The 15,933-nt window shown below is 37.0% G+C and overlaps 1 long non-coding RNA gene across 1 annotated transcript; it reads left to right on the top strand.

Moving 5' to 3' along the window:
• The first annotated feature begins 8,372 nt into the window (after positions 1-8,372).
• LOC122563233 lies at positions 8,373-11,976 on the top strand. Its single transcript, XR_006315535.1, has 3 exons — positions 8,373-8,483; positions 11,275-11,331; positions 11,841-11,976. It is a non-coding gene; the product is annotated as an uncharacterized LOC122563233 (long non-coding RNA).
• Positions 11,977-15,933: the final 3,957 nt, after the last annotated feature.

Raw genomic sequence — 15,933 nt, 5'->3', positions numbered from 1 at the left:
CTGGGAAAAAGCTTGTCTCTATCCACCCTGTCTATACCCTTCATGATTTTGTAAACCTCAATCAGTCCCCCCTCAATCTCCTTTTTTCTAATGAAAATAAACCTAACCTACTCAACATCTCTTCATAGCTAGCACCTTCCATACTAGGCAACATCCTCGTAAACCTTCTCTGCACCCTCTCCAAAACATCCACATCCTTTTGGTAATGTGGCACCCAGAACTGTACACAGTATTCTAAATGCAGCCGAACCAATGTCTTGTACAATTTTAACATGACGTGCCAGCCCTTATACTCAATACCCCCTCCAATAAAGGCAAGCATATTATATGCCTTTTGACCACTCTATCCACCTGTGCAGCAAACTTCAGGGTACAATGGATTTGTACTCCCAGATCTCTCTGCCCATCAACTTTTCCCAAGGCTCTTCCGTTCATTGTATAATTCACTCTAAGATTAGTCTTGTCTAAATGCACCACCTCACATTTGTCTGGATCGAAAACCATCTGCACTTTTTCACTCAACTCTCCAGTCTATCTATATCCTATATTCTCTGACAGTCCCTTATGCTTTCTGCTACTCCACCAATCTTCATGTCATCTGCAAACTTGCTGATCATACCAACAGTGCCCTCTTCCAGATCATTTATGTATATTACAAACAACAGTGGACCCAATACTGACCCTTGTGGAACACCACTGGTTACCTTTCTCCATTTCGAGAAACTCCCTTCAACTACTACTCTCTGTCTCCTGCTGCTCAACCAGTTCTTTATCCACCTAGCTAGAACACTCCACACACCATGTGACTTCACTTTCTCCATTAGTCTGCCATGGGGAACCTTATCAAACGCCTTACTAAAGTCCATGTATATGACATCAACAGCCCTTCCTTCATTTATTAACTTGGTCACTTCCTCGAAGAACTCTATTAAGTTGGTAAGGCACGATCTCTCCCGCACAAAACTATGTTGCTTATCAATGATAAACCCATTCTTTTCTAAATATAAATAGATCCTATCCCTCAGTACTTTTTCCAGCAACTTTCCCACCACTGATGTCAGGCTCACTTGTCTGTAGTTACCCGGAATATCCCTACTACCCTTCTTGTACGGGGGGACAACATGAGCAACCCTCCAGTCCTCCACCACTTCACCTGTATTTAAGGATGCCACAAAGATATCTGTCAGGGCCCCAGCTATTTCCTCTCTTGCCTCCCTCAGCAACCTGGGATAGATCCCATCTGGTCCTCCGGATTTGTCAACCTTAATAACCTTTAGTTTACTCAACACATCTTCCCTACTTAGGTCAACATGATCCAGACTAATAAAACTTTTATCTCTAATCTCAACATTCATCATGTTCCTCTCCTCAGTGAACACTGATGCAAAGTAATCATTCAGAATCTCACCCATTCTCTCAGGTTTGACACACAGCCTTTCTTCGTTATCCTTTAGTAAACCAATCCTTTCTCTTGGTACCTGCTTGCTTCTTATATAAGAATAAAATGCTTTGGGATTCTCCTTAATTCTGCTGCTAAAGCTATTTCATGACCCCTTTTAGCCTGCTTGATTCCTCGTTTAAGACTTGTCCTACTCTTCCGATATTCCTCCAGGGCCTGTTATGTTCTTAGCTGCCTAGTTTAGTACTCTTCCCTTAGGACCACTCTCTTCTTTATCTACGAGTATTTAAAACTTACAGAATTGTTCCCAAAGAAATCCTCACTGCAACTTCCACCACCTGTCCTGGCTCGTTCCCCAGTACCAGGTCCAATATGGCCCCTTCCCTTGTCAGACTATTGACATACTGCTCTAGAAAACTCTCCTGGACACTTCTTACAAATTCTACCCCATCCAGACCACTGACGCTTAGTGTATCCCAGTCAATGTTGGGAAAATTAAAATCTCCCATCACCATTACCATATTGCCTCTACATCTTTCCATAATCTGTTTACCTATTTGTTCTTCTACCTCACAGCTCAATGTTGGGAGGCCTGTAATATAGCCCCAACAATGTAACTGCACCCTTCTTATTTGTCAGCTCCATCCATAATGCCTCACTACCCAATATCTCCATAGTGCACTCCTTTAGCACAGCCATGATATTGTCCCTGGCCAGCAATGCAACTCCACTCCCCCCCACTTTTACTTCCCCCCCCGTCCTGTCTGAAGCGTCTATACCCTGGAACATTTAGTTGCCAATCATCATGCCCTTCCTTTAACCAAGCTCTGTGATTGCAATAACATCATACCCCCAGGCACCAATCCAAGACCTAAGTTCATCTGCCTTACACACTATACTCCTTGCATTAAAGTAGATGCTTTTCAGGCCACCAGATCAATATATCTTTCCTTCGGCAGTTTCTGTGAGCTTTACTTTTAATTAATCAATCAGAGGCGTTTTAGAAGTGTGAATCAGCCCCCTCTACCTCCTGCAAACCCATGAAAGTATTTGAACAAGAAAGACCAAAAAGTACTTTTCTGATCAGCATGTGGAGCATATCAGCAAATCCCATGAGCAGAGATGACTGAACTGCCTTCCTAGTTTTCCTCCCATCCAAAACACCCATATTTTCTTGCTACACATACGCATGCAAAGGGAAGTTTATAAAGGGTTTAGAGGTTTAACTTGTAGAGTTGAATGCCAATGGTTCATAAGTGTTGACTTGTCATCATTAGAGTTTATTTATTTGAAGTAATCATTCTTGCTAAGTACAAAAACAGATCTGTGCTGTGTCAACCTTATCTGAAAGTCAGCTAAATTGGAGGTTTTTGCATACCTTTTACAAATCTTTAACATGTGTGTCAACTCCAGGAATAGCGCTTGATTCCTCGTTTAAGACTTGTCCTACTCTTCCGATATTCCTCCAGGGCCTGTTATGTTCTTAGCTGCCTAGTTTAGTACTCTTCCCTTAGGACCACTCTCTTCTTTATCTACGAGTATTTAAAACTTACAGAATTGTTCCCAAAACAATCCTCACTGCAACTTCCACCACCTGTCCTGGCTCGTTCCCCTGTACCAGGTCCAATATGGCCCCTTCCCTTGTCAGACTATTGACATACTGCTCTAGAAAACTCTCCTGGACGCTTCTTACAAATTCGACTCCATCCAGACCACTGACGCTTAGTGTATCCCAGTCAATGTTGGGAAAATTAAAATCTCCCATCACCATTACCCTATTGCCTCTACATCTTTCCATAATCTGTTTACCTATTTGTTCTTCTACCTCACAGCTCACTGTTGGGAGGCCTGTAATATAGCCCCAACAATGTAACTGCACCCTTCTTATTTGTCAGCTCCATCCATAATGCCTCACTACCCAAGATCTCCATAGTGCACTCCTTTAGCACAGCCATGATATCGTCCCTGGCCAGCAATGCAACTCCACTCCCCCCCACTTTTACTTCCCTCCCCGTCCTGTCTGAAGCGTCTATACCCTGGAACATTTAGTTGCCAATCGTCATGCCCTTCTTTTAACCAAGCTCTGTGATTGCAGTAACATCATACCCCCAGGCACCAATCCAAGACCTAAGTTCATCTGCCTTACACACTATACTCCTTGCATTAAAGTAGATGCTTTTCAGGCCACCAGATCAATATATCTTTCCTTCGGCAGTTTCTGTGAGCTTTACTTTTAATTAATCAATCAGAGGCGTTTTAGAAGTGTGAATCAGCCCCCTCTACCTCCTGCAAACCCATGAAAGTATTTGAACAAGAAAGACCAAAAAGTACTTTTCTGATCAGCATGTGGAGCATATCAGCAAATCCCATGAGCAGAGATGACTGAACTGCCTTCCTAGTTTTCCTCCCATCCAAAACACCCATATTTTCTTGCTACACATACGCATGCAAAGGGAAGTTTATAAAGGGTTTAGAGGTTTAACTTGTAGAGTTGAATGCCAATGGTTCATAAGTGTTGACTTGTCATCATTAGAGTTTATTTATTTGAAGTAATCATTCTTGCTAAGTACAAAAACAGATCTGTGCTGTGTCAACCTTATCTGAAAGTCAGCTAAATTGGAGGTTTTTGCATACCTTTTACAAATCTTTAACATGTGTGTCAACTCCAGGAATAGCAGGACCTGATTTCTAGTGAGCTACCCCAGTGAGGTGTGGCAGTGTGGAGATAAAGAGTAAAAGTTTCTATTGATGCCTAAGAAGGAAAAGTATGGGTAGAGCGAGACGTTGTACTCTACAGGGTGAGAACAGAGACTTAATAGCACAGAATAAAGAGATAGCAGATGTACTGAATAAATATTTAGAACTCTCTTTAAAATAGAGGAGCCAAATTAACCCTAGTAACGCCTATAAACAAGAGGTTGAAGGAAGAGAAGGACTTGGGTAAATTATGGTCACTATAAATGTGGTATGGAGAAATATGATGGAGTTGCAGGGTTTCTGAGCTCTGAACAAATTCATTCTAGAGTCTTAGAAGACATGGCTAATGACGGAATAGATGTAATTGGTGCTAATTTCTCTAAAATTCATTATATTCTGGGAAGGTTTCTATCGATTGTATAGGAAATATCATCTCTCTATTCAAAGAGGAAGGGAGGCAGAAAACAGGAAACTATAAGCCAGTTAGCTGACATTTTATCTAGCAGATGGAATATTATGTGAGAAAACGTGAAGTATTTCACTTTGGCAGGAGAAAGAAAAGAAGAAGTATATTATTTAAATAAGAGTTCTGAGGTACAGAAGGATCCAGGTATTCTAGTGCATGACTAAAAATGGTTTAGTATATTGGTACAAGCCAGTGAACCTTTTTACATTTGTTTGTGGGATGTGGACGTCACTGGCTGACCAGCATTTATTGCCCATCCCTAGCTGCCCTTGAGAAGGTGGTGATGAGCTGCCTTCTTGAACCACTGCAGTCCACCTGCTATGGGTTGGCCCACAATGTTATTAGGGAGGGAATTCCAGGATATTGGCCCATGGACAGTAAAGGAACAGTGAAATATTTCCAAGAAGGCCAATTCATGTTATTCATTCTGAGAGGAATGTAACAAAACATTAAGAATTTTATGCTTTATTTGTACGTGACATTGATGAGAACATAACTCAAAAACTATGCAGTTTAGGTCTTCTTCTTTAAGGATGATGTAAATGTGGTTTAGATTAAGTTTGCTAGATTGATACCTTGAATGGATGAACAGGTTGTCTTGTGAGGAAAGATTGAACAAGCTGGACTTGTTTTCAATGGCATTTTAAAAGAGTGAGGGGTGATTTGATTGAATGCAAAATTCTGAATGGTTTTGTCAAGATGAATGGAGAAAAGATGTTTACACTTGTGGGTTTGTCCAGAAGAAGGGAAAACTGTTTCAAAATTTACACAAGCCCTGTTGGGACATAGATGAAGGGATTTTTTTCCATCTGAGGATTTTGTGATTTTGGTACTTTCCGCCTCAGAGGGCAGAGTCGTTTAATATTTTTAAGGTAGAGGCAGATTCTTGTAAGACAAAAATATCAACGGTTGAGAGGAACAGATGAGACTGTGGAATTTGGAACAGCTCAGTCAGGATTGTATTGAAGATATTTTAATCAACCTGCTCAAGGATGCTATACAAACCTTAAGAACAGCTTATACTTGAACCCAGGCCTCTAGGCTCAGAAGTAGGGACATTACCCCTGCACCACAAGAGCTCTTGCTTGAAGAAGTAGGTTATCCATTTAACTAAGACTCACATAGGCTGTTAGAAATGGCATCAATCTTGTCAACATTAAGCCTGGGAGTGATAGTCCCCTGCATCCCAAGAACCCTCTTTATTGTAATGACTAACAGAGGGTTGAATGGCCTACACCTGCTCTTAATTGAGATGTTAGTGCCTATGTATGTATGCTATGAAACCTTGTCTTTTATTGGACCTTTGATTCTTACTGCTCTTTACATTTATTTGTTAATAGAAATATTATTCAACAGTTGAGTCTATGGGAAGATTACTGAGGCCAAGCTGAGGGAATTTTACTCTCCATGCTAATTCTTCTGAGAAAATATTGTGTTTACTTTGAGATGTAAATGGTTCTATTTCCTAGCACTGACATTCCTCACTTCATTGAAAACAAACAAAGTTACATGAAATACCCTGGTCTTAATTTAGTGTTGAGATCCATTCAAGCTCTTATCTTGGGTGGCTTTGATCCAGTGAATGTGACTTGAAGTAGGATCCATTCCTTCCTCTCCTAAATTAGCAAAAGCTGCTTTAGATTTGTGAAAGGACATAATTGAATTGTTTGAAAGGTGATAACCAAAGGAATGGGAGACTCTTCCAAAAATAAGAACAGCTGTTCCCTTTCCTTCACAATGACTGCTCCTCAGAGAATTCCAGCTTTCCCCAGTAATCATTCCACATTTCTTTTCAAACAAAATTTAGCTTTATCCTAAACATTAAAACATTCATTATATAGTAATTTATTTTTACAAGAAAACTAATTTGTTATAACGTATAGGTTTGTCTCATTCAAATCCTAGAAGCAGGAAAGTGTCTTTTATGATATCTGTTTATTCATAGCACAATTAGAAAGCTTATTCTTTGGATTTGTAACTTTTTAATAATCAATTTGTTTCAAAGTTTGATCGTTTAGAGTTTTTTTGACTTTACGGTATTGTGCATATCAACTTCATAAGAGCTTGACATATGGTCTGTATTGATTGACTTCTTTATTGGTGAAACTATTGAAGGCAAAGCAAAAATATTAATGAGTAGACTGCAGCATACTCCCTAAAGTTTTGTTTGTGGTATGGAGAAATTGTCCAAATGCATGAGCCCTTTAATTTTTTTTTAATTTTGCACAGTTGTACATGCATAATATGTTAAAGAGGGTAACTTAAAAGCCAATATGAAAAGTCTGGTGATCTATCCAAACAGCTTAGAAGGAACTTTAGTGCAATGTACCTGTGTGTAGCAATTTATAAATGATCAAAATAGTATAGATTGAATATACTTGCCTTTTTTTCATTAATATACTGCCACAGTTGTTACTGTAGCAATGCTGGATTCCCATTGTAAAAGTATCTTTTAGGAATTAGGCCTTAGATGTTTAAATTTAGAGAACAGTGGCTAGACTGTCTTCGGTCCCAAATTGACTTGCAATTTCTCAATGCTCATTTCCTGCCTCCAGAGAGTAACAAAGATGCTAAGTGTGTACAGTCTCCTGAGGTATATTTTGCTACTAGCTAACTGACTTAAATTGTAATAATAAGTGACCAGCATTCGAAAATTTAATCTAGTTATTGTCTTTTATTAAAAAAGGCAAATCTGAGCTGATGTCATTTACACATTACAAAAAGTCTTTTCTTCTTAATTTGATAAATTTTATAACCGTAGGGTTTCAAAGCTAAAAGAGTTCTCACCACAAATCCATTGGATTGTAGACATAAATTCATTTCCCTCATGATCACTCTACATTTCTCTTCAAATTAAATTTATCTTTATTCTACAAATCAAAATTTTAAATATGCAGTTATTTAAAATTATACACATGAGCAAAGACACTTTTGAATAATTTTACAGAAGCGGTGTTAGCACCTGTTTAAATTCAACAAATAGGCTCCTTTGAGTTTGTGTGATAAAACCCACACTGATTCTTAATACAGTCAAATCATTATCCAAAATGTTAACAATGTTCATAGGAATTATCACACAAAATTTAATTTATCTGATGCTATTCAATAAATTAGATAATTTTTGTGGTAGGATTTTTATGTTTCCTGTACTTTTATCTTTGCTTCAAAGACCTATTGTCTCTTAATTATATTAATCAGATCAATGCAGCTCAAATCAACAAAGCAATTTATTATATACATGACATTGTTATGGAATCAGGAAGGCAAAAAGATAAGATTTGCATATCATAAAATTGTACAGGATATAAGAGAGCATGGAATGAAGAAATGCAATCTGATCCACTAGCTTCTGAAGATATCTCAAGAATCTCCATGAAATAGCAAAATAAGCCAATGCTTCAAACTTTTTGTTCTTCACAGGAACAATTGTTACTTGTATCTGAAACCAGATATCTCATCACAAAAATAAATTGACTTCCACAGCTGTACAGATAGGTTGGATTCCACCTCCCCCCCAACCCCCCTCTTTTGGTGATAAATCTAGAAATTAATCATTTTTGAGTTCGTTATTTTGGTCATATACTTTGCTTATACTTGCCTCCTGCATTATTATGTTTCCAGTCTCTTTCCATCCCCAAAACACATTTATGCCTTTCCAGTGACACTCACCATACTGACATCTAAGAATAGCAAAATTCATGAGCCATGACAAAGCGATGGTCTTTTATGGATTAGTGACTCGTGCTTCTGTTCAGAACAGGCTAACCAGCATCTTTCTAAAATAGAACATTTAACCCTACCTCACCAATCAGGAAATATCTGGTCTTGGGGTTGGACTGGATTTTAAGCACAGAATTCTGAAGTAAACTCTCAGATACTTACAAGTCAGCTGTGGTGTTTATTTGTGCTGCTTTTCTTCTGGTAAGAAAGTATTCTTTTTTCCAAATTACTTTATTAGAGTAAGATGTGATCTTATTTGGTTACAATTTGAAATTATTTTTTGCGGAATATTCAAGTAACATTTTTACCAAAATAGGTCACATATTTTTATTTTGTTTACTTGACATGAATTATAAAAGCTGGAAAATTTGAACACATTTGATGACTTAGATGATTACATTTGTTCACATTAATATGAATAAAAGCCACACTTAGTGCTGCACTTAATGTAAATGTTACTGTGATACTGGTTTCACAACTTAGAAAGATCAATGCTGCTGACATTTAGCATTTCAATTACTAGATGTTTGTTTTGTAGATATGGAATGATTAAATCCTACTAATATACAGTATGCGTATTTTCACGATAATATACTGACTAGGGAAATCACAGGCATATACGACATTTAAATATGATTTTGAGAATCAGATTTCAACAGTATTTAAATTCAGGAACAAAAGTCTGTTTTGCACTAAGTTTTCTCACCTTTGAATACTGAAATGTACTTTAATTGATGGTGTGTATAAGATTTTAAAAAATGAGATTATGTCCTATTACTGGCTCCTCTTATCTGAAAAGATAAAATTCTTTATAAAACATTTCCCTTTAAAAGGTCAAAGAATTTCAATGATTTCTGTTACGTAGGGATCTAAGTCGACCACTTGAAAGCAGTCATCACTGCCCAATAGCCATCAAGTGCAATGATATTTACCTTTAAATGTAATACTGATATAAATACTTATTTCTTTGTAGTGTAAAGTGCTCTAAACAGAATTTGAACTTTTACTTTGGAAAAGATTTCTACGTTGACCCTTAATTCTTTCCCTTCAATATAAACATTTCTAAACCTTAAACAAAAGTTTATATTGATTCCTTCAAAAGAATTAAATTTTCAGTGTTTTGAACACTTAGCTGCCTAAAACTGCATGACAGAATTAAAGTCAATAAATTTATACTTCTGGATTTTTTTCATTGAAGAATTTTATTCTTCAAGAATACTCATTCTTGAATAAGCTGTTTGAATGTACAGAATCACAGAATCACACAGTTGTTACAGAATTTAAGGAAGCCATTCAGTCTGCCATGTCTCCACTAGCCCTTGAAATGTATAATTTACTTAGTTGCATTCTTCACTGCACCTCCTCAAGGGCTTCTTGCCTATTTAATTGAGTGGCAGCTCCAGTACCACCAGCAGAGCCATAGTCAGAGTAGTGGTACTGTTAGAACTTCAGCAAGACCTAACTTCAGAGAAGACAGCATTTATCCTGGAGAGAGGCATGTCTAAGGTTTTGGGATGGCAAGTTAACAAAGCTTAACAAGAGGCAGGCTTTGGAGAGTGTGGTTTTCAGAGCAGATTGGTGGGAAGAAAAGACGGGTGCTACATTCAGAAAGGGTGCAACAAACACTCCTTGAATATAGCAACCTCAATTTCTTCCCACCAGTTTCTAAAATTCTTTAAAAAAGGCTTGCTAAGTCCTGTCCAGTTGTCCCTACTAACCATATTTTGGCATGGGCAGCATGTTATGAGGATCAAATGAACTTTCAACATGTTTAACTGACCCATATTTATTCAGATGTGATGAACAGTTTGCCAGTTTTGACTGCCTACCCTCTGTATTATGGAAATGAGTCTAGGAATAGGTGGAAAGTTACATGGCTGGGTATCTAATATACATTACACACCACCCATCAAATAAACAACACACCCAGTGAGGATACATCATAGGGACTGCATAAGCCAGCCAACATTTCAATTCAAGTAACCTTGACAGAGTCTTAGATAGGAATTTCCAGTAATAATTTGCTTTCTAAATGTTGCCAATTAGTTTTATCTCTGTATTCAACCAATTTTCATCCTTTTATATTTATTATAGTTTTGCCAACATGCATATGCAGCACATGCTACATCATCTTGATCACAACAATAGATACTACAAATCAGTGCCCAACTTAAATCAGAATCAAAATGTCTAAATATTTTATAGCTTTTCAAAATTGGTCAATTGATTGAAACTAGACAGCATTGTGAGCAAACATTCATTGAGCCATGCGTTATATGAGAACCAAGCTCCTCAGTTCTGTTGATCTTCTGGCAGGATCACAGTGAACCTGCATCTACCTCAAGCAAATGGTAGCGACATAGTTATCTTTGAGGTTCCCAGAATCCTTTGACTGGCCTTTTAAGGCATAGCACCTTGGGAAGGAAGCTGGTGGAAGGCCATTTACTGAGAGTCTTTGTCATGACTCAATGAACCCAAGAAGGCTTGATTGAATAGCTAGGTGTAGGTCTCTATGGTGGGGTCCAGACCAGAGAGGGTCTTCCTGAAAACAAATGGTTTTGTTTTTATGAAAAATGACAACTGTAACCTCTAGACAGAGGACTGATGAGGACATAGACTAATGTCAAAGGACATTGACATTTCCAGCCACATGCACCTGTATTGGTGTTTTTTTGTACATATCTCAGCCATGCAATTGAGATGCAATTCACTGACTTCCCAAACTATCGCCCGAAAAAAATTCTTCCCAGATGTTTGTTGTTTCTTTTTAACAAAGGCAAATAGTTTTGTATCAAAGTGATCCGAACCTCAAATATTATGCTGATGTCCTGAAGGAAGTGCAGCAGTTGTCAACTTAATCTAATTTGGAATTCTACACCTTCATATTTGAATGAGAATCCTTCTGCAAACTCTTTTGCTATGCAAACATTTATCTTGTGGTTTATTTCTGAAGCAACGTGGCAGAAATGCATTATGTCTATTATCTTTTCAGACCCAAGAAATCACTTTTGAGTATGTCAGACACAGAAGACTTTGTGGAGGAAGTTGAGTAAGTACAATTTTCCATTGATGCTTCTTTTTTATTCTGTTACCTTACTCATTGACTTCTCATTGCTTAAATGTTTTCAATTATTCAGTGCACAATTTGTGATATTTTCATTCCAAATTCTTTCCAAACCATTCCCTTCTTGGAGCCATTGACCCTTTACCCAATACCTCACTTAAGAATCCATTCTACATAAGAAGACTTTGACCTCCTATTTCCCTAGCTATGATGCTGGTGGGTGTGTTAATTTGAAGCCCAAACCTGCCATCTCTGAACTACCATTAACTACTATTGGGAAAATTCCCATGATTAGGACTCCGGTCCAACTTTTTCTCCCTAACCCAAAGAGCCCAAATTTCAGTACTATGTTAGCATCCCAGCTGGAATCAACTAATTTAACAGAAATTTGAATGTGAATCGATCTTTTTTCTGTTTTGCACACTTTACTCACTTTCTCAGTCAACTTGCTCAGTATTTGAGGAGGTTTTTAATTGGTTATTATTTTATTACAGGGAACAAGAAGGTAAGAAGTCAGATATGAAAATGCTGCAGTCCCTTTTTGTTTTCAAAAGGAACACTCTAGAGATCTATAGTAAATATGTTTCCTTATGTTTCATTTGCCCATTACAACAGAAGAAGTGGCTGAAGGTATGTATATTTTTTTCTCTATTTAAGATTATTTAATGTTTCTCTTGTTAATTTATTGATGATAAATACAAATTAGAAAAGCACTTCAACTCACTTTCTATAAGCCAATGATATCTTTAACACAGTATTTAACTATCTCATGCTTTAACAATATAATTTTTACTTCTCCTACTTAATATACCGTTCCTGGTATTAATCATTCTTTGCAAAGCAGTAAGTTCTGACACTGGTCCTATAAATATTTAAATTGGTTATTATCTCTGTCTCTTTGGTTTACATTCATAATTTAACTTGAAATACTGAAGAGCATTAAATTAATCTTTTCTGTTTTACATTGTTTTATATTATATATATTATATATATATATATATATATAAAGGAGCCCTCGTATTTGTCTTTTAAGTTTGAATGAATGGAAGCTTTTCCCAATTTTTTTTCCTCATTATGCAGTCCTCTGGATTCTGACATGTGGTCCTTTATTTTTCACCAGCTGCAGGACATATTATGGTCCCCTGACCAAAACACAACTCATTATTTCAGCTCAACTGCCTCTTTTAGCACATTTGGTTTTGAATTGTGCTTGTTTTACTGATTATGCCAAGATATAGCTCATTTCAAGATTACTATTGTTATGACACAGAGACAGACAGTCTGATCAAAAATCAGCTTCTGCATCCTTGTATCCACCGTAGAAAAATGAAAATACACAAAGGCCATCAAAATTGACCAATGGTTCATAATCAGACTTTGAAAATAACCTTTGTGAATAACCAATACTAGACACTGAGTTTATAGCTTACAAGGATTAATTATTAAATACAGTAGCATTAGCAGACAACAGTAAAAGAACAAAGCATTCTAATTAATGTCTATGATATAAAGCCAATCTTCTTTGAATCTATACTCCACTCACACAAAGATAGACAGACAAACAGACAGACACAGTTAAGGAATAAATCAAAAGTAAAATAAATGAGATGTAACTGGCCAATTCATTTAAGCAGTGATTGGTAATATTACAGGCACATGGGATCGCATTTTGCTTGGTTTCTGAAGACACCAGTCAATGTAAATAGCTTCCAGTAGGCTCTTTAGAATATTCTCTTAACTCATATACCTGGATTCTATTCTCTGAGCTTTCAATAAGTTGATAATGGAAGGATAACCAGGGAACAATCCTGTAGCTTACACAGCCACACTTTTTCTGGTAAAGAAAATCACAGTTCGAAACCAGTGTAAACTTTGGTTTTTTGTTCTGTTTCTTTAGCCTTCTCTTAGCATCAACTATTCTGTCAGGCCATGTTAACATGCAAATATTGAAAACTCTTGTTTGAGCATAATGTCTCTCTCATGTCATAATATTTATAAAATACTTTGAACAAGAATAAACCTGCAATTATCTTACAGACCAGACCTCATACACAAATATCAGTATTTTTGTTTTTAAATAAAATATCAGGCTGCTGCTCGCAGCTCAAGTCCTCGGCTCACAGTCCACAGCTCCAAACCAAAATGATAAAGTAAAGAAAACATTAGCATGGTTCCAACTTTTTCATGACCAAAGTTTATTGGATCATCCGTTGACTAGTCTAGCTTCAGTCATTTAAGAATTTTTCCAATCATTTCTCATCGTGATAAAGTTGTACCATTTCTACATGTTAAATTTAATCTCTCATAGTTTGGCTATTTAGTGACACTTTAACCTTGATTATTTTATCACATTCTACTGTTCTAGCTAATTTATGATTTATATCTCTAAGCAATTTATAGAGCAACTAACCTATATTAATCAGTTTTCTCACATCTCAAATGAATCACTTTTTTTGAATGTCAAGGTATTTATGTAATAAGGCTTTCTAATAAGGATTTGAATGTCAGTTGCTCCAGAGAAAAACAAATCAGGGAGGTTGTTCAGACATTTATTTTATAGATGTAATCTTCCAGGTTATTCCTTGTATAACAACTCAGATTATTGTGTCTATGTTGGTTTATTTTCCATCCAATGAGATCTTCCCTACTATCATTGACATCTGTAAGTATGAAAATTGTGAAATTCGTTCCTAGTTTCAATTAGCATCCATAGGGGATTATCATCTATTTCCTTAGGCTTTGCTAAGCATAAAATTGAAGCTTGCTTGATGTTGCCATAAGCAAATAGACTACTGTTTTACTCTACAACTTTGGTCCACACCTCAAAGTAAATAATTGACTACGATCTGCTTTGGGACATTTTATAAATGACAAAGAATCTACATAACTGAAAGTGCATTTTATTTTGCAAGTGACATAGAAACCATATTTCTGTAACTTCTTCCTTTGTTGTTTGCTGACACTTAACCCTTTGCGTTTCATACTAGCAGTTTACAAAAATGCAAATTTAAACCCAGACTAGATGACAAAGTAAGGATGTGACTCTGAGGGCATGGCAATCACTTAATAACTGTTTACCATCACTGGGTCAATTTATGCTAGTTCTTGACAATGATTTTAGTTGAAACTTCTCATTGCAGTTAACATGGGATTATTAACCTAACTATTCTGATGGGGAGAATTGCAGATTGCTTCCAAATCCTATCTCTTTCTCGGAACATTGCACTGCAATTGAAAAAAGGCAATAATGCAAATGTAAGACAATAACAGAAAACATTATAGGTCATCATAATTGATATGAATTATAATCCTATATTTTGTCATGCCTTGTTTAAGCATTAAGTTTTTACAAATTTGAAGGCTATGCTTAAGAAAATGAACACAAAAGATGGTTACAGCATATCACGTGACTTTTGAAGTAGTAACCTGAAAATCTTGTTGATATTCTATGAAATATGTATTAAATGTGGGCATTAATAGCTATCCAGGAAATTCACACATTCCTTTATTTGTGGACCAACTATCAACAAGAACTATAATATGCCAGACAAACTGCTTTTCTGCTTTACAATGAATACAAGATACATCAAAACTAGATGAATGTGAAATAGATCCCATTGTCTTTTCATTGTACTGTGACAATTCTTTATCCTAACATAAATTTTCAAGGTATGAAAAGCCACAACATATTCATCTAACACACTACCATAATTGGAATAGCGTGCTCGACTTGTAAGAGGTCACATGGTTAAGACAGCTCTGTTTGTTGCCCACTTGTAAAGCAATAGCAGACATTGATCTGAGGCAGAGACCATGCTCAATGGTTGTCTGAACCCTGCAAGTGTAAGCACCACCATCTGGTCTCTGTTACCTCACACACCGGGGCCAGCACTCAAGTCGAACTCCACTACTGCAGATGCATATTAGCAAGGCTGATGCTCTACAGTTCTCCATATTCCATGTTATCATGTCCACTCAAGAATTTTCATCTACTTTATCCTCCCAAACTACTAATCCTTTCTGCCCTTCAACTTTTCCTATTCATCTCTTCTAATCATGCATGATCACTAATTATGCTTGCATCCACTGCCATCATACTCAATCCTTCTCTTTGTCTCATTACAGAATAAATTGTCCCAGCTCCCAGACTGATGTCTCAACAGAACCCTGACTGTAATCTTCGGATTGCTGATAGTAGCTGACTTCCCATAGTAATTTAAACAAGCCCATTTACCAACAATGGTGGACAGACTATAAACTCTTCTAAGCATCCCACTAAGGTGTTTCTCCTTTGGTTTGCACACATTGTCAAGTATATGCAGTGTGTTTGCTGTATAAACTGTTGGAACAGTTTCTGTTGTGTTGTGGTGATGTATACAGTGATGTACAATGACATATTCACCTCATCTGACTTATAGAGTGACTGACTGTTCAGTTTTTCCCACTGTCACATGCTGCCTGTCTTTCCCTTAGTGCTGAAAAATGTGTTGCTGGAAAAGCGCAGCAGGTCAGGCAGCATCAAAGGAGCAGGAGAATTGACATTTCGGGCATAGTGCTGGCCAGCAAGCTAAACCACAGGCGGCCTGT

Source organism: Chiloscyllium plagiosum, chromosome 26 (genome assembly GCF_004010195.1).
Source record: "Chiloscyllium plagiosum isolate BGI_BamShark_2017 chromosome 26, ASM401019v2, whole genome shotgun sequence".
Taxonomy (NCBI): Eukaryota; Metazoa; Chordata; class Chondrichthyes; order Orectolobiformes; family Hemiscylliidae; genus Chiloscyllium; species Chiloscyllium plagiosum.
The sequence above is the reverse complement of the archived record's forward strand: the minus strand, read 5'-3'. Positions and strand labels throughout refer to the sequence as shown.